This window comes from Pseudopodoces humilis, chromosome 2, assembly GCF_049639895.1.
Source record: "Pseudopodoces humilis isolate 2021_Gansu_Grassland_sample_001 chromosome 2, ASM4963989v1, whole genome shotgun sequence".
Classification (NCBI taxonomy): Eukaryota; Metazoa; Chordata; class Aves; order Passeriformes; family Paridae; genus Pseudopodoces; species Pseudopodoces humilis.
Genome location: NC_142201.1, coordinates 81,174,017 through 81,200,249, shown reverse-complemented (window position 1 = coordinate 81,200,249; position 26,233 = coordinate 81,174,017). Strand labels below are relative to the sequence as shown.

The 26,233-nt window shown below is 42.9% G+C and overlaps 1 protein-coding gene and 1 pseudogene across 1 annotated transcript in view; both read left to right on the top strand.

Moving 5' to 3' along the window:
• RAB30 (RAB30, member RAS oncogene family) overlaps positions 1-26,233 on the top strand; it is a 56,452-nt gene that overhangs the window by 540 nt on the left and 29,679 nt on the right. The gene's annotated exons all lie outside the window — the stretch shown is intronic.
• Positions 186-21,584, top strand: LOC148184897 (syncytin-A-like; annotated as a pseudogene).

Sequence of the window (26,233 nt, the reverse complement as noted above, 5' to 3'; positions counted from 1 at the left end):
ACCTCCTCCCTCACAGGCGCCCATCTCCTGATGCCCTTCCCCGCGCTGTGTGTTCCTCAGCGGGGAGCAGCGCTGCCGAGAGGGACTGCGCTGTCGTTCCCTGGTCCAGCTGAAGAAGGAGGGGCGGAGGAACGGGGAACGGCGGAAAAAAGCCCTAACCCGCTAAATGGTTTCCTACCGCGGAGATGAGTCCCCCTGACCGGCCTTCGGGCCCGGCGGCAGCTCCGCGGCCGCGCTGCGCGTCCCGCAGCCTCGGGAAACTCCCGCAACTCCGGGATGCTCCGGGCGCCCCGGAGCTGCGCAGTCCCGAGCCGGCGGAGAGCCCTGCCTCGGTTGTCTCCCTGGCTGGACAAGAGTGTAAAATAAGATGGGTTTTGAATTGCTGTCGTTAAGCGCTGCAGAGCCTGCGAGAGCCGGGCTCCTGAGGACAAAATAAATACGAGATGTGTTTTAGGGTGGTTTTGGGGGCGTTGGTGTGCTGTCCTGCGGCTTCGTTGTTTTGACACCGCTATTCCTCCCCTCTTTCAGGGAAACAGGGCAGATTTGAATCCAACCGACTCTCAGTCCTGGCTGTGTGCAGTTGGTCCAGGTTTCTTTTCCAAGTCATAGAATGAGTTAGTATCTTAAAAATTCTCGGCTGGACAGTCTGATGTTTCATGTCAACTTCCAAACTACAGCTCTGATCTTTTTCACTTTTATCCTAAATACAAGAAGTGCCTCTATTTTAAACTTCGTAAAAACTTTGTGGTCCAGCAGAACTTCATTTTAGTGGCTTTTTGTTCCTTGCTGTTTGTGAGGTGCAATTTGGATCTTTACTTGAACAGTGCTAAGATATTAGTGCAACATAACAGGTATTTTTTCTTTATTCTATGACATCAGAAGGTTTTATCCCTTTCTATAAAAAGTTATTTCCACAATTGCTAGTGGACCCCAGACATCTCATTTTATGCTGGTGGCAATGAAATGTGTGAACACAGAGGGGTCTTGCTCGATTCGAGTCTGTCACTATACTTCAGTGCCCTTTAAAGTTAATCCTCACCAAAGCCCGACTTGGAGGCTGTTCTGAGAGCAGCAGGAGAGTGTGCAGCTGAGCTGATATTTTAAATTTTTTTCCATCCTCTCTGCTGCATATTTGCTTCTGTGCTTCTCTTGTGTAACTGGCACTGTGTGTCCTCTGGCAGGGCTCTCCCTGGAATTGCAGTGCTGGGGAGAGGGTGTCATGAGTGCAGTGGGGACAATGAAACTCCCTGTTTGGATTGCTCAAAGTGTTTGTAAACACCCAGGCGGTGTTGGGGCGTCCCCATACAAAGGATGGGATTTTACAGCTTCCCCTCTTCAAGTGGGATAAATATGCTGTATCCACACCTCCTTGCATTTATTTTCTGTGTCTTTTCCTTCCTTCCTCTTTACTACTGACTCAAAGGGGAAGAACAACAGTGCTCGCAGGCGTTGCCTTTGGTTGGTCTTTTTTTAACATTTTTGTTTCCTGGAATGGCGTTTTCCTCTTTATTTTACAAAGGAGGGAACAGATAATCTAATAATGTGTTTCCCATCTTGGTTGTAAAAGGAGAAGTTTTATAGCAGTGATTTTGTTAGCTTGGGATAGAAGGCGCTGGATATGAAGTAATGATTTGAAAGTGTAGCTGGGAATTGTTCTGGGAAATACTGATACAGAAATAGGTGAGGACAAGCAAAGAATCCATGGCCAGGGATTCTGCATTTTAATAATACAATTTTTGTGATGCCCATCTTTTTATATTTTGTTTTCATCATTCTGTATGTATGTATCTTGAAAAAAACAAGCATAAATAGCAATATGTATTTGTATGTTTTTCAAAATTTATTACATTTGTTGGATTTTGAAATACTTGTGACAATGCATGCTGGCATATTCAAGCTATGTTATACTATATCAGGAGGTAAATTGAAAATGTACCTCAGAAATATACACTATTGTATTAATCAGATTAAATTTTGCCTTTTAGAAACTGAAATACAGACACATAAAAAGGAACAAAAAGCTGAAAATAACTCAATGATTGCTGTGAAAAAACCCAGATGAGCTAGGGGACCCTTCCTCTTGTCCCACAAAGACCTGAATGCACTGTATGTGTTTACTCTGAATTAAGAATTCTCCAAAATGCCAGTTACTGGAAGCAAAGAAAATATCCCAGGAAGGCAGGACTAAATGTTTCCTCAGGTCTTTTACTTTCTTCCCCTGTTTCTTACTAGTGTCCAGTTTCTGAAGGGAAATTCAGGATTGGGTGGTCTGATGGTCATACTCTGCAGAGTTTTCTTGTATTTTAGTCCTGTTCCTCCTGAAATTGAGTATGATGCTAATTATTGGCTTCTTAGTGAAGCCAGAAATCACATCCTTGCAAATTGGTTTTATGAGCATTACCTGTGTGCCCTGAACTGTGTTAAATTGCCTGTTGCTGCCTTGGGATGCTTGGGTGTCACATACCCTCCTGTGCAGGGGATCACAAAGACTGGTGAGATCTGGGGAACCGGGAAGAGCCAGAGCTGGGCTAGCCTTGCTGACTTTTCAGCTTAACTTTCCTCTTTGCTTCAGAGATGAGCTGTGAGAGGACAGGGATTTCTGTAGGGTTGGGAATCTGGTGAGACAGCTGGCGTTTCTGAAGCAGGAGGTGGATGGCTGAATGTGACTCTTCAGGAAGGAACTATGGAGTTGCTTCTCAAACAAGCGAGGGGAGAAAGGTGTCTGCAAGCAAACAACCCCCATTTGTCACCCTGCTGTGAAAAAGCTCTTCTCTGTTGGTCCATCATGGTGGTGTGTGCTCCCCATCTTCCCAGACCCAGCTGCAGGTGGTAGGTGTTGCTCACAGCCTGAGCTGGAGTGTGGGGCATCTCTAAAGCTGTAGAGAGCTCCTGTTTTCAGCTCTGGATCTGCCTTGGTTTGGGGCCTGGCTGGCATCCATCAGCTGGACAATTGAGACACTTGCTCTAAGTTTTGTGGTGTGTCCCAGAGAAGTACATTTGCCCTGGGTTTTTTGTGGGTGGCATAGGTTTGTTGGCATTTTCTTATTCTTACATACCATGTAGCAAAACAAGAAATTATAAGAGCTGGGACCTAGATTGATTATATCTCTCATTTTAAGGCTTATCACCTTTTTTTAGGGACAGGACCAGCAGTTTGAGTGCAAGCCTTGCTCTCTCTGAGTAGAGATGGAGGAGTGGGGAATGTGCTAGGTGCTGGTTTGTGCATGTTGTCAAATAACCACCCAGGCAGTGAGAAAATTATATTCATTTTAACTGTGTGGCTGGCATGGCAGGAGTGCAGGAAGTAGCACAATATAGGCATACCTTGCAGTGGTGAAACTCTTTAGATACTGATGCCTGTACAGATGTTTGGAAAATTTTGGAACAGCAGATTTAGGAGACAGGAAAATAGTTTTCTGTATTATAGATGGGTTTCTGACATCAAAAACATTGGGGCAGTTGGGGAGGTCTTGGGGCAGAGATGCTCAGCAACATCTCTTCTTTGGCTGGAGGACAGACGAGATGACCTGAGGCAGTGTTTTGATTGACTTTCTAGTTTCCACAATTTCATTTTGCAGCAAGTCATTTAGCTTCCCACTTCCTCCTAGTGCTTTTGTCAATAACTAACTAAATTTTCATCTTATTTTTAATGGCTCTCTTACAGTGGGAAAGAAGCGATCTGTCATATTTGTCATATAATCCTGGTTGCCCTGTGCATAAATAATGAATTTAAACTGGGGGGAGGGAAGGGATTGAGTCAAATATTCTTCAGGTGTTAATATGTGGAAATAATTAGGGCTGAACAAGGATAAAACTTGTCCCTTAAAATCATTGTTGGCTTTTAAACAGTTGAGACCACATTGAGGTCTGTTGCAGTAGTTTCATAACTAATCTGTGCTATTAAACATTGGCCCTGCATAAGGTATTAGTGAGATTTATGTTGTAATGTCATTTGATTTCACCTTGCATAGATAAAAATAATTAGAGAGCTTTGTTGCTTTGAGCTGAGGAGAGATATTTAGGTTGTGAACAGCTTGAGATTCACTTGCTGTTTGTCATCTCGCCTCTCCTGGAGTTACTGCTCTCACTACACTGCAGAGGTGTGCTCTTCCCTAATACACTAAAGGGAAAATTTAAACCTATTTAAAACCTATTTAGCCTAGCTATTAGTTTCCTGAGATAATTAGGGAATACTTGTACAAACAGAGGAGAAAACCTTCAGTAAAGTCTCACAGAAACCTGCTGCTGTCCTTTTAAACATCACAGGATACCCTGTTAATTTTCTTTATTTTTAGCAGAAATACTGTTTTTCGAGTACTGCTGAACTAAAAGTTAACTGTAACCTTTAAGTATCTGAGTAGTGTTTTCTTTTAGACCTTGGAAAGAGTAATGAGAAAAGGAAGGGGAGAGGAGGAAGGGAGGAAAGGCTGTGCTGGCATGAAAAAAAGATGAGCTTGTGCATGGTTTCTTAAAAGACTGTATCCTGCTGGCTGAATTTAAAGAGGGAGGAAAAAAAAGAGGTGTTAGAGATGCCAAAATACAGAAGTCAAGCAGTGCTTGAGTTACTGTGTCCTGCTAAAGATGCCCTCCATAAAGAGGGAGACTTCATGCAGAGCCCCAGCAGCCCAACCCACTGCTGCACTGTGCTGCTTCTCCTCTGCAGTGAAGGTTCCAAAAACTAAACTCTGCTTTTTTTGATTAAGCAAAAACTCAGTTACTCAAAGGGCAGCATGTGTGCATTTAAAGTAGGAGTATTTCTTGATATAAATCCAGGCTGTTGTTTGTAAAAGAGACTTGTCATGGAACTACCATCCCGTAGGCTGATGCTGAGCCTTGATGCCAATTTTTTTGGAACAGTGCAGAAAATGAATCTGACTGCGTATGAGAGTCTCGCATCCCCCACATTAACAATCATTTGCATGTGCTTTCCTGAGTGTTTTGGACCAAAATCCCTGCAGCTAAATAAAATAAAATATATATATATATATATATATATATATATATAAAAGGAGCTTTTACTGCTTTGGCAGGAAGGATTACCCTGTTACCTGGCTCTGGAAGGATGGGACCCATCTCCTGAGTAATCAAACAGTTAGAATAGAATATTTTCAGTTGGAAAGAATCTATAAGGATCATCTAGTCCTGCTGCCTGAGCAATTCAGGGCTGACCATAAATGTGTTAAGGTTATTGTCCAAATGTCTCTTGAACATTGACAGGCTGGGGTATCAACCCCCTGTCTGGGAAGCCTGTTGCAGTGTTTCACTATGCTCTTGGTAAAGAAATACTTCCTCATGTCCAGTCTGAACCTTCTCTGGTGCACTTTTGAACCATTCCTATGCATCTTATCACTGGATACTGCGGGGAAGAGATAGCACCTTTCTCTCTGCCTCTATTCCTCAGGAAGCTTCAAGGAGCAAGGAAGTCACCCTCTTTCTCCAAAGCAGAGAAGCCTAAAGCCTTCACTGCTCTCCACAGTGCTTGTCCAGCCCTGACAAAGCTGTGTGGGGTTGTACAGCATGTTTCACTACTTAGTGGGGTGTTGCTGAAGAGACAGTACCAGCTCCAGGGGAACTGCTAATGTTCTTGTTCCCACCTGCTTTCTTCCTGCTTGATTTCCATCTGCCTGAGCCTCTTGCTCCAATGCAGCCACCTCAGATGCACCATCAGGAGCTTGGATATTCCAAGTATATAAATACCTACTATTATATAAGTATATAAATATCTATATTTATACCTACTCCTCATTTATTTGTATATACAAATGAATCTGAGGAGTAGGTATGAGTGGAGACTTTACCTGAAGAAGAGGTGATGCCTCTAGGAAACAGATTATTAAAGGTGCTGAGTAGAAAAATTTGTGTCTGGTTAGTAGATCACCCTGCATGAGACATGAAACTTAAGGCATGGGAACTTGTCAGACCCTCCTGATTTTTCAATGGTCATTCTTTTGCTCCAAATAGTCATTTATCCATAAATATAAACGTGACGAGAGATCCAGAAAAATCCCAGATCCATGCTTGGGATGTAGGCCATGAGTTGAGATGTGAACGCCAACATTCAGATTTACAGCTAATTAAAACTTAAAGGATTGCCAGGATTAGAAAAGAGATTTTGGGTTTGCTGTGTTGCAAAGAATGCTTTCAGTAATGAAAAAGTGGACTTGAAAAGTAATCATTAGCACTTCTCTATGATTTAGATTTCATTGCCTGAACTCAGAGAAATGGAAAATAGATCAGTCAAGGCTTTTCATCTAACAAGTTTTTAAAGGAAGCCAGGTTTGTGTCTAATTAGTGAGAATTTCTTCATGGTGCTTCTAGGGCCTAAAAAGTGGTGTTTTCATGACAGTTGGGCTGCATGGAAATGTTTACTGAAAATAACATCCTTCCTTAGAAACACAGTAAGAAAACCTTGTATAACCTGAATTGACATCAAGAAATCCACGATGGCATCTCCATACTGTATTGTCTTATTTTTCAGTTGCTTTCTGATGGTAGAGGGGAGTTGTAAATTCCTTCTTCTCCAACACTGAAGAGTGAGACTTTATTATAATACCTATTGAACTTGATTAACTGAGTGAGAGGACAACTGCCACTTGGAAAAATAATTATTTTTCTATTGTTCCTTACATCTATTAATACAAATACCTGAAAAGTAAATGTAGGCTTGAAAAAGCTTTCCTGGCTCATTTGGTATCCCCGCTAGTCCTCTGGAGACATCAGATTATTCTATCCTGAGATGAATAATCTTTAGAGGTGAGAATCAGGTAGCCTGAAATTGCTGTGGGGGTGTCAGTTCATTTTTGCATATTGAGAAGAAGGTTACGAGAAATAACATTAGCCTTTTTATTCTTTCATCCCCCCTGAAGTTCACAGTGAAACATTTCCTGTGGAGAAAAGGTAACAATTCAGATAAACCTGTGGTAATGAGTTTATTTAAACCCCATCAAAGTCTGGAGAAGTATCTAGCTGTCACAAAAAGGAAAGGGCAGGTTTGGGATTTCCGTGTATCTATGGACTGCTGAGGACATCAGAATAGTCAGCATCTGGTTCACTGGAGATGTAGCAGCAAGTTCAACCTGTGTGATAATGGCTTTGGTCTCTGCTGTTCTTCTCTGTAATCCCTTTTTCTGTGGCATAATTACAGAAAGTGCTTTTACTCTAAAGGGGATGTTTTGACACAGTTTGCAGCTAATTCCATGCTTCTGTCTAAAATACACTCAACTTCAGTGAGTATCTGCACCATTGCCATTATTCCAGCCTTGTTGGCAGTAGCTGTTTCCTGTCTTTACCCAACTGAAGATTGTGGTACCCTCTAATTTCTCACATATAAAAATATAAAAACCCCTACTGTAAATATTTGCTCTAGAGAGCATTAGGTACTTATGAGGGGGTTCTTGAACAATGTTGGGTCTGTTGAAAAAACCAAACGTGTAAAGACTGCCAGAGTTACATGTACCAGCAGCTTGAAACTGTAGAAGCAGAGTCAGTGCCTGATTTCTCTATTGCATTTGTCCTTGTTCTGAACAATTTGTTCCTTCTAAAAAGGGATCTGTGCCCATTCCCTTCAAGTCAGCAGTATTCACATTTCTAAAATGCGGTAGTAGCATTTTGCTTGGATTGATGTGTTTGTGCACACATAGAAACCCATCAGATAAACACAGGTTTCTGTTAACTCTTTAATTTCAGCAGACAAACAGGAATCTAAAGTTGAGCTCTTAGCTCCAAGCTAGTGGATTTCTGCTCGACCTACTTAGGAGAAGGAGGCATGAGCAAAGGACTCGGATGGAAACCGCTCTGTGGGATGTGTAGGAGTGAAGTCTCATCTTGTGTTGTGACCTGCGGTTGGCATGCCCTGAATACCTTGTACAGGGATGCAGTGTATGTTCAGTGCAGAAAAAATCAGTGTCTTTTAGTAGTTGTTAACTCCAAATCCCATCTCCTTTGCCTATCACCTAAAACTGAAAAATAAACTTAAATATATTCATACTGTGATCTGGAGGTACTTCTCGGTATTTCCATTATGTTTGTAAATGACTTTTGCTACAGTAGAGTGTTTCCTTCTATTAGGAAATCTTTTTTTCCTTTTCTTTTAAGTAGCAGTTCTGTTCTCACAGTTCTGCAGGAAAGCTGTGCCTTGGTGCACTTGCACTTAGCTATGCAAGTCCCTGTGTCACTAGGAAGCACTGACAAAAATGTCTACGAAAGCATGGCTTGTGAGAAGTGTCTGCTGCATCACGCTGGACATGCCTGTGCTGGAGATGCTTGAGATTGCCCTGTCCTGTTCCATTATACGTGGTTAGTATGGACCATTCCTGATTTTTCTACTGCAGATGTGAATGTAGTATGGGGAACTTCTAAAGCTCCTTCTCAAGCTGCTGCCTGGTCTTCATGCATGCTTCATCATGAGTAACTTCACCTTGCTCATTGTGAATTCAGTCTTTTGTCATGGGCCATCACATTTATATCAGTGTTGTCTCTGACCTGTCGTGCCTCTGGATTGGCAAACTGCTTGGATCTTTTTTGCTAGGTTAACTTTTTGAGGTAGCATCCTCAGGCTGATTCATTTCACAGCCATGTGGGTGGTTAGCTGGTATTTAATAATAATAAATAAAGGCATGTTTAAAACAAATCCCCCCTAGTTAAGAATTCTCAAATGAAGAAATTTGAAATAAATTGAGTATTGATTTGCAGAGTGAAATAACCAAGGAAAACATTCATTGTGGGCTGAAGCTAATTCTGTTAGAATAAATGAGCCTGATTGTGAAATAAATATTAAATAAAGTATCTCATTAAGTTCCATGGTTTTGCTGTCGCCACAGGGAGGAAGAACCTGGCGTGAATGATTGTTTGTTTACTGCAGCTGTCAGTCATTGCGGGGGTGAGCGTGGTGCATCAATTTGTGGAGTAGCCACTAGTAATCAGGTCATCCTGCTTAAATGTCAGGCTTCTTGCTGGAAAATGTGTGAAACTACATAAAAATTCTTTTCATCGTGTTAGCACATCTCTCACAATATTTCTCATTTTGCTTGATGACATCAGTTCTTGGAGATACAGAGGAAGGTTTTAAAAATATCTCCTGGGCAATGCTGGGTGATGCTTAGCTAATGAATTTATTGATGTCTGTCTGATACTCCAGAGAGTTGATCCATTTCTTGTTCTTCCTCTGATGCAGTTTTTGAGTCATTAATCTCTTTATGACTGCTCCTTTATTTTGTGTATAGATTGAGTTTTATTATCCATTATAAAGTCTTTGGGATAGAACTCCTGTCTGTTAGTCCTCACTTTCTACAGTAAAAAATCTGCAGTTTTCCACAGCCTGTAGGTGTTACTGTAATGTGATTAACCAGTGCTGTAACTTGGGTGGGAATAGCCATTAGTAGTGTTGGGGAAACACAGTCTCATTAATTTCATTGCAAATCAATTTACAGAATTCAGTTTCCTCTAGAAGTTGCATATTTTGTACTTTGAAGGCAAGACAATTGAATTCTGCATCTCTCTCTTGTGTTTATAGGCAAGTTCCTTCTAAACTTTCTGTTTCTTGGTTGCCTCCATGCATAAAATTGAGATAACCTCAGAGGGCTGCCTTGAATATTCATCAGTGATTTATTGTATGCCACTGAAGAAAAGTGTTACCAGCAATACTAATGAAGTTTATTACTCAGCCCCTCTGCTGCACATTGATTGGTATTTCAAAGATCCGCAGTCTCCACAGTGCACTCTAGAAAATTCTTGACTGGACTTAGCCTGTAGATGACACTAATAACTTTGATTTATGTGGGGCTTTCCCTCTGGAAGAGCTCCAAAGAATTTTATAAAGTGCAACGCAAGCCATACTGTAAATATTGCCTTAGCAGCCACCAGCTATCAGGGAGGTGCTGTGTGATGGATATTGCAGTGCAGCTGGATGTGAGAGGATAGCAAGGAAGAAAAGCAGTTCTCCCAATGTTGGAGGTGACATAAGAAGTAAGAAAAGGAGCAGCCACTACCTGATTTCTGATTTTTATCTCTGACATGATTGATTCTTATAGATCAAGTGACTCTGATGTGAAAGGTGGCATTTTTGTCACAGCCTCATGATGCTGTGGCGCTGGTTCAGTTTAAGTCGAGCAGAACAAGGCCTGCTAGCAACCAGGGCTTTCTTTTCATGCAGAGTGTGTGTGTTTCTGCATGTCTTAATTCAAATACTGGGGTGCAGCAATGTGCTTTCAGTGGTTCCTCAGGCTGGTGTGGCTGGCTCTGTGTTACTCTCCTTTTGCAGAGGCAAAAGGCACAGTTGCTTGGAGTTTGCCCTGTATGTGATCCAAAAGACTTGAAAGCATACCTTCTTTACTCTTAAGCTGATGTTCCATGAACCCTAAATTCTTTAAGAAAGTGAAAATAACTTTGCAAAGATGTTGGCTTAGAATTTATTGCATTCCGTTGGGTTTGTTCACTGAATGATGGAGCCTTGGCTTTTTCTCCTGAATCGTAGGTGCCCAAGTTGCATTGTGTAAATAACATTATTATTATTTTAGGTCTCAGACACAATCAGGAGAGAGATAGCAGGGTCAGAAGTGGGTCATTTTGGTTAATTCCTCAAAGGTGGGCAAGATAAAACAGTGCTGCCATGTACAATATAATCTGCCAGAACAGTTAGTGCTTTAATGGAACTGGGCACAGGGCTCAAGGTGCCAGATCACTTATTAATAAAGGAGTGGTTCAGCTTTTCTGTCCCATGCAGGAGCATCTCTTTTAAAAAGCTTTTGAGCACTTTAAACTCTGGTAGCTGGGTGCTGCATCTTCAAGGGCTCAGAAACAGTAGACGGAGGTCCAGAGACCAGATAGCACAAATGAGTGGATAGAATTGGAAATTGTGATTGGAACAGTTGGAGAAGAAATGCATGGCCTGCTAAGTGTGCTCCTGATTGACAGGCACCAGTGTCCTGAACAACTAGCCAGCTGTAGTCAAACAAAAAATGGCAAGAGCAGAGGTCAGCTCAATAGTGACAGTGTGGATGCTGATTTTGGGCTTATCCCAGCCACCTGGGGATCAAAAGAATTGCAGCCATGATATTCTTTATAATTTTGCTGGAACAGTCTTTCCTTCAGTAATTTCTGAGCCTGTTGGCCAGGTATTACAAAAGCTTGTTTTTGTTAGAAAACAGAGCTAAAGTGTGTATAATGCTTTGGGGAGCAGGGAACTTGTTGAATTCAGGTGCTTGTTTGGCAGTCCTCATCTGTAAGATTGCCTGGCATTGAGTAGGGTTTGCACTGTGTCATGTTTAGGCTTGGTCTGGGCAAATGCTCTGTTGGAGCACCTAATGGAGACCTCAGCAGTCAGTAGAGCGCAGTTTGTGGCTTGGCTTTCTGCCTGGCTATAGGCTTACACCAATCTTTACAACAAAAACAAAACAAAAAGTGTAAGTATAGCCTGGTGGATGAATTTATATTTTTGTTATATTCTGTTGCTGGGACACTTTAAAGCCTCAGTGTCCAGCATTCTCTTCTTTTTAGTTATTTAGTTCTGTATTTTCCTAGGCCATACCATAATATATATATATAAAAAAAACAGTCAGTGAGTGCATTAATGTTTAATTCAGTACATTTTTCAGTTTTAGGATCCCATTCATCCATATTGCTGTAATCGATTCCTCCTGGAAATGCTGTGGTAATTAGAGGAGAGAATGATTTGCAAGCAGTACTGTGACATGTGTAACCAACCTGTCTTGTTTTGAGCCTTTCATTATCTTAGCTTATGACTATAATTGTGTACCATCTCAAGGAGAAGTGTGAACTTTTCATTTGCATGTTAATGGCACTTTGTCTGGGAAGGTGCTACAGGGATTCAAGCAGTGCTATGCAGAAAAAGTAATGTGCCTGGTAAGCAAACAATTTTGATGGTTAGTGGTTCAGACATTGGTAATAATAAGGGTCTTTTTTCTTCTGATACAGCAAATGAGTCTTTCAAATGGGCAAGACAATTGGTACGGTTTAGGAAGAGAATTGTTACAGGGAACTTCTTCCTGTAATCAGCATCTGTCTCTTCTTAAGAAAGAAGAAAGTGCTTATAGCTTGTGTGCCCTTTTGAAAGGGTAAATGTATTAATTGAGTCTTAATATGTTGTGATACATACGGATACATTGGGAAAAGCTGTGTGCTGAAACTCACATGCAAGAGGTGTGAAACTTACTTGCCATTTGGGGACTTTGTCCAAGGCTCTGACATTTTATTGTCCAACTTCTAGTTTTAAAAAGGAGCATCTGTGATTTTATCCTAAGCCTTAAGTGGGTCCCAGTGTGCCTCAGTGTGTGATTGAGGTTGTTTGTCCTCTTGCAAAGAACAGGCTCATAACAGCTATTTTGGCTGTTCCTGGGAAAGGAGACTCTCCATCACACTTCTGCTTTTGCGTGGGAAGGGCTCCCTCTGAAGTCACAGAAATCCCTGTAAATATCAAAAATACATCTTGTGTCACATTTCAAATCTTCCATAATTCCCTACTCCTTTCCTGCTGTTTGCAAGAAACCCAAGCCACATACTTTCATCTCGCCATCACCTCTCAGCCTGATGGATCCAAGAGGAATTGCCATTCTCTGTAGGTCAGACCTGGAAGAGAATGACTAACATGGGCATAACAGCCTAACATTTCCACTTAAGAACAGTTGGATAAACCTCAAGAGGGGAGAGACCTGCTGCTTTAAATTAAGAGTGACCACTCAAGTGAGATTCCTTCTGCCTCCTGCCACTGCACGTTGCTGTTGCTGCAGCATCCCGTGGTCCGTCATTGTATCCACAGTAGCTGTCAATGGCAAAATGCAGCTTCTATCTGGCAGAGCTCAGTGCTTTCTGGTGGGTGACTACAGGTTATGATCACTAAGAGGCAGGGAAAGGCCAGGTAAGAGCAGTATTTTTGAGCAAGGGAATGCTCAGTGAGTGTTTTCAAGGAGACTTGACCAGCCATGAAGGAGAGCATGGTTGACAGGGCTGCTTTTGCTTTAAGGATAATTAGTAGGATGTAGGCTAGGCTATAACATGAATGTGAAAAATAATAAGGAGTTGGAGCCATAGAAAGAAGAAAAACTGGAAACCCTGAAGATACAAATTGGGCAAATTGTGCTTTAACAAGAAGTTTTTGGTTTGGTGGTTTGTTTTTTTGTTGGGTTTGGTTTTTTGTGTGTGTGTGGGGATGCCAGTGATCCAAGATGAGATCTATTGAGATACAATTGCAATGACTGATGAAAGAGGATGATGGGTTGGGTTAATCCTGAGGGGACTTCTTTTTTTCAGAAGGCTTCACTAGAGTACTTCTGCAGGAAATAACTCTCTTGACAGCTCAGACTAAACCAGTTCTTCTTATGAATGATCTGTGTGAACAGCAAAGGTGCAGATTGGTGAGGCTTTGGTTGGGAAGAGAAGAGCTGTTCTGTGAGCAAAGGGAGGAGAGGGTTTAGGAGAAGCTGGGTGGTGCCTGTTTTAAGCTGGAAATCTAGGATCTTCTTAGGTAAGTATCAGGTACTTGAGAACTGCATCAATCAGTTCAGTTGCTGCACATAGAACATTAATTTAGGATAGAAAGCATTTCTGTTTCAGTCTGGGGACAGAGGTGACACTAAGGCACCAGTGGCTAGGAGAGAATTTGAACAGCTGCAGAGCACTGGGATGTGGCCTGTCTGCATGGCGAAATGGTGAAGACCACAGGACAGGTTGGGCCATCATGGATGGCCTGTCACTCCAGCCCTTAGGAGTGAGTAGGAAGAAAAGGTAGAAGAATGTATTATCTTCTCTATTGTGGTACCTATAGCTTTTATACAAAACTTAGTTAAAAGGGAAAATTTCCTGAATATGGTGCAAAAATTACCAGCCCTATTACAACTTCCTTGGTAGACAAAGACAAAAATGCACATAGAGAGCATGATACCAGGGCAGAGGAAGGTGATATTAAGACTGAAGAGTGAAAAGATACTCATCAATGATGGTAAAGAAAAGCAAAGCAGAGCTGGGAACATCAGTGGGGAAAGAGGCTGGAGAGGTAAAATAGTTCAACAAAGGTAATATGAGGCATAGGTCTGGTTTACATGGGTGCTCCTGAGCTGCTCTCTTTGGACAAATCACCTGATCTGTTACTTTTTCTCCATTTTGCTTCTGTGTACAGAGTGCTCAAAGATGGACAATAATTTTTAATAAGTAATTCTGGTGAAATCAGAAAGCACCTTGGACTTGATTAGCGTAAGAGATCTGATAGCCAGGATGCCTCAGCAGGAGCAAACACAGCTTTGAAGATTGCAAGAAGATTGAATCAAGCCTGGTGACAAGGAGAAGATTGAATCAGTGTTGAAATACACATGTATATTTGTTTGATGTTTAACTCAATCATTGCAGTAAAAAATCACTAGCCTTCTTAGAATGGTATATAAGCAGGTATATACTGTAGCCTACAGTAACATCGGATTCTGATCACTGAGGCAGTTGTCCCCGTCTCTCTTCATCGCCGATAACTGGTGCCACATGTGAGGAAAAGGACTGACCTACCTGGTGGCGGTCGTGGTGCCCCTGGAACCGATCCTGGCAGTGAAAGAACCGCACTTGGGCCCACAATCACCTCATCAGCTGTGACACGACAGCTGAGCTGGGGGAATGAAACTATGGGACGGAGTGTGTCCAAAGAGAGAGATGTTAATGAATCCATGCTTGCTTTCTTGAGAAAGCATGGCTCCCTCATCCTAAAGCATGACTTTTTTTTACCATGGGCATCATGCATGTTTCCCAATGCCACTCCCTCTTCTGCTTTTACCCTCTGCTTCTGGGACAAGGTCGGTGTTGAGCTCTATGACCTGGGCACCCTCCCTGGACACAAGCCAGAGCTGTGAATGCTCCCTGCTTGGAGGGAGGTCATGGATGTGATTAGAAGGGAGGAGAGCGGTGAGGCTGCTCACAAGGCTATCTCTGAGACAGCCCTGGCAACTGTGCTGGACCAAAACCTGCCCAGATCCCGCTCCCCATCCCCCATCCACACACCCTCCCCAGTGAGCACCAGGGATAGAGCCCGGTCACCCTTCCAGCCTCACTGCTATATCGCCAGCAATCCCAGAACTGCCAGATGGGATGGGACACTTATGTGGTGGACACTGACTCTGGCAGTGAAGAGGAACTGTACCCTTTCAACCCTGGCCCCAGAAAAGACCCGGACTTATTCCCTTTGCATACGCATAACAATTGGCTACCAATAAAAAAGAAAGCCCTTAAGGACAGAGACTTTGATACTGCGGCAGAAATTTTTGTGGCACCCATGCAACTTGGCCCGAAGAGGGGGAACACGCAGTGGGAGCCCTTAGACCACTCAGAAATTAAAGAACTGTGCTGTACCATGCCAGAATATGGTCTATAGTCCCCTTACTTCAGTAATTTACTAGGAGCAACTTTTACTACTTCCCTCATGACTGCTCGTGATGATAAATGTTTGGCAAACCTATTGCTTACACTGATGCAATACACAATATTTATGGTGCAATGGCAAAAAAGACTGGAGAATTTAATTGTGACATATGTGGAGCATGCAAACCAAGCCCTGGCTGCCTTAACTGTTGACCACCTAGTGGAGGAAAGGCAAGCTGCTTTACCGAGAGAGGCCCTACAGGGGATACAGAGGCAGCTCCTTTAGCATTTCTTAAGGTTCCTGATGCCAGGACTCCACAACAGTCCTTCATAAATATCAAATAGCCCCCCCCAGGAGCCCTATATGCAATTTGTGGACAAATTAAAACAAACATTGGAGAAACAAACAGATAATGAACAGGTGAGGGAGGCTGTACTCCTCAAATTTACCATAGAAAATGCTAATGAGGACTGTAAGCACCTAGTGAAATCTCTGCCCCCTGAACCAGAGCCCACTTTGCTTCAAATGATAGAAGCCTGCAATCGCCTGCGAACATTGCAACATACCGCAGCAGTTACCTATCAAGCTGTGCGGCAAGGTATGGCTGAGGTTTTTGCTGCCCTGAAATTAATTCCTGAAAACCAATTGGTTTGTTTTGGCTGTGGGGAACCTGGACACATCAAAAGAAACTGCAAATACAAAGGCCCAAAGCCCCTCACTGCCGGAAGGGCTCTCACTTCGCTGATCTCCATTGCTCCAAGTTCCACCAGAATGGTGAGCTTTTACAGAGAAACTCATCTCGGAGCCTGGGACGGTGATGTGTGCAGACACAAATTCCACAGCCAATGCAGCAGCAGATGCAGCAACCAGGAGCAGCTGCCAGCTTCCAACCAGCCCAGCTCTCCCACACTGGGCAGTGTCTGACCTATGTCCAGCCTCCACAGGGAGCACTGGACTGGACATATCATAACACAGTAACATTAACTGATTGCTCAGTATTGTGTCTCCCTACAGGAGTTTCTGGACCCTTGAAACCTGGTTACCATACTTTGCTTGAAGGTAGATCATCCACCGCAATAGCAGGGTTATTTGTACTGCCAGGAGTCATTGACTCTGACTCAGCTGGGGAAATAAAGATCATGGCTTGTACCCCCCAGCTGCCCTGTGTGGTCCTGGCTGGGAGCAATATAGCCCGACTCATACTTTTCCTGGCAGCACCCTTATCTGCACCCCTGATAGCTGAACAGAGGGGAGGTGAGTTTGGTTCCACAGGGGTCCCACAGATTTTTTTGGACACAGCGTATTACATCTCAACGCCCCACGTGCCAATGCAAAGTGACTCTAAAAGGCAGGAGCATAGTTCTAACAGGGCTCATCAATACTGGGGCTGATGTAAATCATCTCAAAAAGCCAATGGCCCAGGGACTGGCCATTAACAACTGAGCGTCAGGTGCTCTCAAGCGTGGGTGGGAATAGCCAAAGCCTGCAAAGCCAACACTTGGTACAAATTACAGGACCTGAGGGGCAGGTAACCACAGTCAAACCTTTTGTATTGTCTGTTCCCCTGGTTTTGTGGGGGAGGGATGTGTTGACACAGTAGGGAATTTTCATGCAATCTAATTTTGTATAGGGGTCATTAGGACGTGCGACATCCCCAGACTGACTTGGAAAACCTCAGACCCTGTGTGGGTGGACCAATGGCCCCTGTCATTAGATAAACTGTGCATGTTACAAGAACTTGTACAGGAACAGCTGAATAAAAGACATATAGTCCTGTCTAATAGCCCTTGGAACTCCCCTGTGTTTGTAATCAGAAAATGATCTGGGGGGGTGGAGGCTGTTACACGATTTGCACAAGATAAATGGAAGAAATGGGAACCCTCCAACTAGGGCTCCCTTCCCCTTCCATGATCCCCAGAAATTGGCATATGACAGTGATTGATTTAAAAGATTGTTTATTTGATAGCCCACTGCATCCAGATGATGCACCAAAATCCAGTTTTTCTGTGCTGAGCATTAATATGCAGGCACCATTAATTCGATATCATTGGATAGTATTACCCCAAGGAATGCCCAACAGCCCTTCCATCTGCCAGTAGTATGTCGCAAAAACCCTGAGCCCAATTTGGGAACGTATGCCTGATGTTCTGTTGTACCAATACATGGACAATATTCTTATCTCTGCAGAAAAAGTGGTTTGAATGGATGCAGCAGTGCTGGCTGTCAGCCAGGCTGTTACATCAGCAGGTCTAACCATTGCTTCTGAAAAAGTTCAGAGAACATCCCCATGGAAATATCTGGGCTGGCGCATAGGAATGCACTCTATTTCAGCACAACCTTTGCAGATTTTAACTGAAATCAGAAATCTGCATGATGCTCAAAAATTGCTGAGAGCAATCAACTGGGTTCACCCTTTGCATGGGATTTCAAATGCAGAATTAGAGCCATTGCTTGCTGTCGCTCTATTGGGAATGGCAAGAAGAACGACACAGACTCTCTTGGGAGTCGAACTGGAGAACTTCTCTCGGTTTATTACCTCAGGTCTTTTTTATAGACCGATACGTGAAAAGTAGAGAAAAGAAAACTCTTACTGTTTAGTGAACTAGCACATCACCATCATTGGTCAGTGGGGCTCACCACCCCTCGACCTTCTCTTGCAAGAAAACAAGGAACAGACAAACAGCACCTGCAAGGCCGTTTTCTATCTCTGAGGATTGTTTTAATTCCTCCTTATGAATTCCCAGGCCACTTTCCCAGGCAAGACTGAGAAAGTTATGTGGCCTGCTATTCTACAGGCACTATGTTGCCTGCTTCACAGTTAGAATCCATAGCTTGCCTTATTAAGGGGAGAGCCTGACCTCTCATCACCTAGACATTTAAACACAAAGGCACAAGCTGCATTGCAAAGAGTAGCTGATGCTGTCTTGCAGAGGCCATCAGCTCACTGGGCTCCAGAGTAACCTCTATTGTTAATAATTTTAAACCTGATAAACAGCCACATGCCTTGATATTTCAGTGGGACTCAGAAAACCCAGACCCTGTGTTAATTATTGAATGGATCTTTCTGCCTAACAATATGCACAAGACTATTTCCATGCAAGATGAATTTATGGCTATGTTAATTGTCAAAGCTTGTCAAAGACTGACCTCCTTGGCTGGGGGAGATTTTGACTATGCCTTTCTACCCCTTACAATGTTCTATTTGGATTGGTTGCTACAGAAATCTGAGAAATTGCAAATTGCCTTAACCAACTTCTCAGGGCAGTTATCTACTCACCCGCCTAAACACTGTTGAGCTGTTCTTTTAATTTGCTCCCAAAGCCAAGGAGAAGTGAGATTCCTTTGCAAGATATGACAATATTCACAGATGGCTCTGGGAAAACACATAAATCAGTGATTGTGTGGAGGGATCCTGAAACTGGTGCCTGGCAATCTGATATTGCTGTTGTTGAAGGGTCTCCGCAGATAGCAGAATCGGCTACTGTAACCAGAGTGTTTCAGAAATTCAGTACACCTTTTAACCTAATAACTGACTCTCCCTGTGTTGCAGGAATTGTGTCTAGAGCTGAAGCCTCTGTCTTAAAAGAGGTTAAAAATTATATCCTTTTTCACTGGCTGAAGCTCCTAATTTTTCTTTTAGATCAAAAGACATCTCCTTACTTTGTCATGCATATAAGGTCCCATTCTAATTTTCCCAGATTCCTCTCAGAAGGCCCAGGCTGATTTGTCAACTGTCCTGGTGCAACATGTGTTACCAAACAAAGTAGAACAGGCAATAATGAGTCATTGGTTTTTTCACTAGAATGCTGGAGCTTTAATAAGACTTTTTGAGCTCACTCCAGCACAAGCTTTTGGTATTGTCGCTACATGCCCTGATTGTCAGCGTTGCTCTCTTCCTAATGTGAACAGAGGGGTCAACCCAAGGGGTTTACAGAGGTTTACAGAACCTACAAATTTGGCAAACAGATGTGACACGCTTTCCTGAATTTAGTTGTTTGAAATATGTGCATGCTTCTATTGACACCTTTCCAGGTGCTCTTTTTGCCTCAGCTCACACAGGAGAAACAGCAAAGGATGCTTTGCCGTCATTTCACTGCTGCCTTTGCCACATTGTGAGTGCCACAAGAGATTAAAACTGATAATGGCCCCACATACATTTCCCATAAAATCACCAGTTTTTTTCTCCACGAGATGGGCATACCCCTCTCACCCACTGTGCAGTCCATTATAGAGCAGGCCCATGGCTCTCTCAAGCGCCTCCTGATACAACAGAAGGGGGGAGCTGGAGACACGTCTGCTGAAAGACTACAGAAAGCCCTATACATTTTTAATTTTTTGACCTGTTCAATGATGGACTCAAATCCTTCCATGACTAGGCATTTTGCATTATCCACATTATTTTCCTGCGAGGAGAAACCACCGGTACTGATCTGTGACCCAGAATCTGGTAGAATCCTCGGCCCTTACCCTTTGATCCCATGGGAGAGGGGCTTTGCTTGTGTCTCTTCAGAGAAAGGACCACGCTGGCTCCCCACCCAAAACATCAAACCCTGCTGGGAACCCCTGCCGGCACCTGATGGAGGCCAGGACTCCACCAAGCCCCTAGAGAAGGAGGAACCACACAGAGACTGCAGCTCATGACTCACATCTTTTGTCCCACCTGCAAAGGAAACTGTGAACCTTGGGTTTTATGTCAGTGTAAAAAGTGTGGAAATTGGTGATATTGCAGAGCCCTTCTGGCAAGAGCATGGTGTAGATTTTGTTATAATGAGGAGTTACAAATAAGGTATGAGGCCATTGAATTTTTAATTGTAGTAGGCCAGGAGGAAGAGGATAGCCCTCGCCTCCCTATTCTCAGGAGGGAAGTGTTGAGGGAATCTGAAAATAGTCATTTTTGCAAAGTAGAGTGCAAACAAAACAACCTAGTGCCTTATGTTTGGTCAGTCCTTGAACAAGCTTGGGAAAAGACAAAAAGGGAATGTGCTAAAGGTATGCTTGGAAACTAAAATCCAAAAAGAAGTCTCTGCCACAACATAGCTAAGAAAACAATCAAAAAAAAAAAGCAAAAAAAGCATGGAATTAAATAGAATACTATGCTTGTGCTTATTAGGATTGCTTGCTTTTAATAGCACAGCTTGGCCTGTTGTCCAGCCCAAAATGAATGTTTGGATAACTCTGGCTAATATAACAAAGCAAGATACCCTATGCCTAGTCACTGTGTCCCCAGACAATCCATTTTCAACCTGTTTAGTTGGCTTGCCATTAGATTGGCCAATACCAAAAGATACTGAAATACCCTGTTGTGCAGAGCTCAAATCCTGTTGATGCATGGGATCAATGAGTCCCTTACCTTCCTGAAGCACCCTTGGAGCCCCAAGGCTCCTGGGTTCTGTGAAAATGGGTTTTTGTGTTAACTTTAAATACACAGGAAGGAATCAGTCTAAAGCTTGGGATGTTTCTCCCTATCGCCCTGTGCATAAGAATCAAACCTTTTGGTGCAACTACACTTCTGGCAGTCTTTCTAAATCCAGTAATGCCCCCCTGCCTCAGGAATATTTTTGGTTTGTGGAGATTGGGCCTGGGCTGCTATCCCTTCACACATAAAAGGGGGTCCCTGCAGTCTGGGACAACTGACTGTGCTGACACCTAATGCATCCATGATTTTACAGCACAAATATCCCCGCAGAATAAGGAGCAATTTACATGCATTTGATGAATACTGCGATGATAAATTGTCTTTGTGGACTGAGACTCAGATGAATTGGGCCTCTTTGCTCTTGCCCGGACTGGCTGCAAAAAAGGCTTTAAGTCAATTAAATAAACTAGCTTGTTGGCTTGGAAAACAGATGAATGCCACCAACTCTGCCTTATCAAACTTATTAATAGATGTTGACAGTGTAAGGCATGCTACTCTGCAAAATAGAGCAGCAATAGATTTCTAGCTATAGCACAAGGTCATGGGTGTGAAGACTTTGGAATGTGCTGCATGAATCTGACAGACAATTCTGAATCAATTCATAAAAGCATATAGCAACTGAAAAATGGTGTGTTTAAACTGGGAATAGAATCTGGATCTTGGCAAGATAACCTGTATAGTAGCTGGGGTTTAACACTCTGGCTGAAAGATTTGTTTAAAATAGGTATGCTTGAGTTGATTTTGATAATAGTTGTGTTAATTCTGATACCTTGTTTACTTCAGTGTGCCCAGAGATTAATTAATAAGGCCATCAACTGAATATTTTTGGTAGAAAAGGAAGGAGGAGACATGGTGAAATCAGAAAGCACCTTGGACTTCATTAGCATAAGAGATCTGATGGCAGGAGCAAACACAGGTTTGAAGATTGCAAGAAGATTGAATCAAGCCTGGCAGTCTATGTTGAAATATACATGTATGTCTGTACGTTTGTTTGATGTTTAATTCAATCATTGTAGTAAAAAAATCACTAGCTTTCCTAGGATGGTGTATAAGCAGATGCAACCCACAGTAAAATTGGATTCTGATCACTGAGTCAGTTGTCCCCTTCTCTCTTCATCACTGATAAGTAATTTTTCTGTAGCACAGAGTATAGTCAGGCCATCAGCCTCAAACTCAAGTTTTATCATGATACAGGCTTGAAGTTATTGCCAATGATGAGGAAAGGGGAGTATGTACATACTGTTTATGAGCAACTTGCTCTCCCCTTAAAATTTAAAGGATGTACCAGGGGGTAGGTGTGAGCTGGAAAGTGTGCTCACAGTAGTTAAATATTGAGTGAAGCTTATGACTTCTTACTCCAACCTTTTAAAAATGCCACATGCTACTTTCAATGTGATAGACCGAAAAAATGTGATATATTCTATCAAAGCACAGCTCACATGTTGGAGTCCATGCAACCTTCTGTACAACCTGGTATAAAGAAAACTCTTGTCATGTACACGGAGGTACCAACAAGGAGAAAATAATAAAACAGAGAAGAAGAATTCAACAAGTGTGTAAAGCACAGACACCACCCATATAAGGTCTGCAGCATTCCTCTGGTGCTCTTACATAACCCAGCTAATGTTTGACTTAGTTTTGTGTTCAGTGTTGGTTGTTGTAATGAATGAAGTAATAATTTACTTTTATTGTAGATTACATATTTAATCATGGCTTCCTATGTGCTTATCACCACGAGACTCTGGATCTGTCCAAGAGCGTATTTGTGTTGAGGGTGAAGGGAATGATGTTTGTAACCATGCTGAGGCTTTATTTTGCTGGCTTTGGGACAGACATGAGTGGACACAGATCTGCTCCAAAAAACAAGCACTGTCTTCACTGACTGCTTAAGTGTAATGAATATACAAAAATACATGGTGCTTTCTCTGTGACTCCCATTATCTGCAACTCTTCTATTGTACCTGGGAAGTCTCATTTGGTGCTTGCCTAATTTTGTGGGAAGGGAGTGAAGTTATCAGTTGCCAAGAAAAGAGACCCAAATCATTTTCAGGGAGCACTTTGAGCTTCTGGGTGTAACTTTCCGTCTGACGTGAGGCTCCTGCTGAGTGGCTCACAGTGAAAACTTGTATCTCTCCACTGGAGGTGAAATTCTTCACTCCAAATGCTATGTAGACTTTTTTTGGATGTGGATCACTTAACTTTGCCCCAAGCCCACCTACATTGCTATGCCAAAACCATCCTCAAACCTGCCCCCTTGCATTGCACCACAAATGGGCTGGATACTTGACCTTTAATGCCAAATATTCCCCAATTGTCATAGGTTCTTTGGTGCTCTTAACAATGAGCCAAAAGCCTATTTGTGACTTGCAAATGCATGTTCTCTTACAGGTGGATGTGTTAGCTGGGGCTGTAGTGACTGTCGTTCAGGCTGGCACTGGAACCTGATTTATGCTCAGGGTTTGAATTCAGATTCCCAGATTCAACACACAGTCTTGCCGGGTTACACACCTCCTTTGCAATTTTAGAAACGGAGGGTGTTCCAACTTTTGGCAGAGATAACCCCATGGCTTTTATCTCTGTAGGTAGTTGGCAGGTGTCATGCCAGAGTTAGGGATAGTTTCTTGCTGTTTGTTCTTCCCATCTTCCCCTCTGGGCAAGCATTTTTCCTGCCCTTTTTTGCTGTGCTGGGCAGGAATGCTCCTCTCCGCAGTGCGGCTGGCTGGGCTCGTGCCTTGGTGCTCCAGCAGCATCTGCCTGGGCATCCTAAGCCCAGATTCACCCTCTCTTCTTCTGTTCTTCCTGTTCCCCCTGTCTTTCCAACCTATAAATATTATTTCTTCCTTTTATAATCATAACCTATAATTGCCTCATGGTTTCTTTAAAAACAGCTTCCTGCCCCCCCCCCCCCCCCCGCCCCCACCCCTCTTTAAACCTAGGTTTTTACAGCTGTAACATGTTTCTGTTCACCATCATCTGTAGCAACTGAGGGTACTGCCAGCTAAGCAAATACCCAGTCCAGATGAGGCCAGTTTGCCTTGTTACCCTGCCTGGATTCTTTGCCACCACAGCAGCTTCTCTTCTGCTTTTTATCATTTGTGTATCCAGTAGTTCAAGTTGCCTCAAGTTCAGTTGTTCTGTGCATGACAATTGCAGAGAGCTTAGGCTATAAGGTAGCAGCAGCACATGTTAAGAGGGAAGTTTTTTTTTTTACTTTAGAGAGAAGCTAAATAGGTTGGAGAAGATAATTGTTTGAAAAGGTGGTTCAAAGCTGGAATTCATATGTTCTTGCTGGTATTCATATATTCTTGCTGGAGTTAGCTGACTGCAATAAAATTGTAAACCCTCTGTTTTCAGGGAGCAAACCAGTAACTTTTTATAAATCTGCTTTTAAAATTAAGAATGCATTCATTCAAGCTCCTTGCACAGAACTTTGCAGGATGGGTGGATTTGGGCTTGCAATGCCACTTCAGGGCAGTGCTGATGACTGTTGCCTTGGAAAGAATAAAATCTAAAGTGCCATATAGGACCTGTCCTGCAAGCAGTCATCAGCAGAGCCAAAAATCTTCTTGTATTCTGACTTGTAGTTTTGGTCTTCACTTCTTTTACCTGCTAAGATGATAAATATGCACCAAAAAAGGGAAAAAAACATAAAATCTGTTCTGTTCTCTGGGTATCTGATTTCAGTCACATGTAGTATAGCAATAGATACAGAAGGAACTGAAAATAAATATAGAGCTTCTACAGAAGTCTTGTCTTTGCTTTACACAGGCTCTGTTAGACTTGAAATCTCTTTAGAACTCATGACAATTTGCAGTGCAGTAGGAGCTGTTGTTTGTACATTGCTTTATACTTGGTGGGAGCGTGCTGTGCTGGAGGGCAGCAAGGCTGTGCTTGTGTTTGAGGGGATAAACGGCAAACTGAAACATGATGTGGGGGAATTCTTTATTTCACTGAATAAAAATGCCTTATGTTGAGTTTTGAATTACAAGCAGTATTTTTGGGTAGACTGCCCATTTTGTTAAAGAACAAATGGTGCTAGTCCAAATAGTTTTCTGCAAAATTGGGAAAATGCAAGGGATGAACAAATGTGAAATATGCCTTACCCCCATAAGCACAGTCTGTCTGCCTCATATCATCTGAATTGTCAAGCTCTATCCCAAAGGAAAATGTTTAAGTATATATGTATTTGAGAAGCTGAAAATGCAGTCTTTTTTGTGACTGAAACACTTTTCTTCCTGGATTGTATGTCAAGATCTTGAACACCTGAGTGTAACTAGCTGTAGCCTTGGGACTACTACTAAGACTCCTTGTCAGGATGGAAAATATTTGCTCTGTCACATCCTTTCAACTTAAAGCTGTAAAACTCTGCAGTGTCCAACAGTGCCAGCCTATTCTTCTGTAATACCTAAGGAGAACTAGTCTTGCTTGGTTTCGGTTTTCTCTGTTTCCCTTTTTCTTTTGCAGCATGCCTTCAAATTCCCCTTTGGCCCATGCTCTCTCCCTTGCCCATTCCTTCCCAGAACCACCCACATGCACAGCAATCCAGAAACACTCTGGACCCTGAACCACTGGGACACTGAGTGTGCCAGACAGCAGCCCTTGCAGGGAGGGCATGCTGCAGGACCAGCATGGTAAGGGGTAGTCTGGCTGGAATCCTCCACGGAAAAAATCATGTTTTCTGTGTATTTGGTTTATTGGATGGGTGAAAGAGCCCAGTTCTTCTGTCCCTTGGCTTGAGATTGCATTCCTAGTAACTTCAGTAACCTGAATGTTCCATCTCCTTGGTGTGGATGAGGGTTAAGGCATGAGGCTTGAGATATAATTCAGTGTTGCAGCTGAAGTTATTGTGGGAATCTATTTATCTCGTACTTGATACAAAGTGACCTCATTTTGCTACTTGCAGCCTGTAAATGAAGGTGGGTGTCTCACCTGCAGTCCTGCAGGCACTGCCTGGCCATGGAGGAAGGACAGTGATGACTTGCCTTCCTTCTGCCTCATATCCAAAAGATAATGGATCCAAATTAGTTATCCATGTGTTATCTCATTACCATTAGCTAATCTGTATGGGCATCCCTGATTATGGATGAGGTTTGTGCAGGAGCATGGTTTTGCTGTTGCGATGAAGGTTCTGCAGTGCAAACCCGCTGAGGCTGGGGACTTTGGGACTTTGGAATGTGGCCCTGGGTGTACATACACAGCCAGTGTTGGAGTGCAGTGGTGCAGTTTGGTATGCAGCTGCTTTTCAGAAAAATAAGGGAAAGAGCTTGTGGCTTTCCTTAGAGAAGGGGCTGCTTTCCAGCCAGCTGTCCATCTGTGGTGGTGCAACTTCTGCTCCTCCCAAGCAATCACAGTGGATGGGGGTGTTGGGAAAAAACCTAACCCACGGAGGAGCACTGCTTACTACACTGTACAATAAACATTATTCCTTAGGGTCCTGCTGTTCCTTCTAGACAAGAGTATTGCACTGA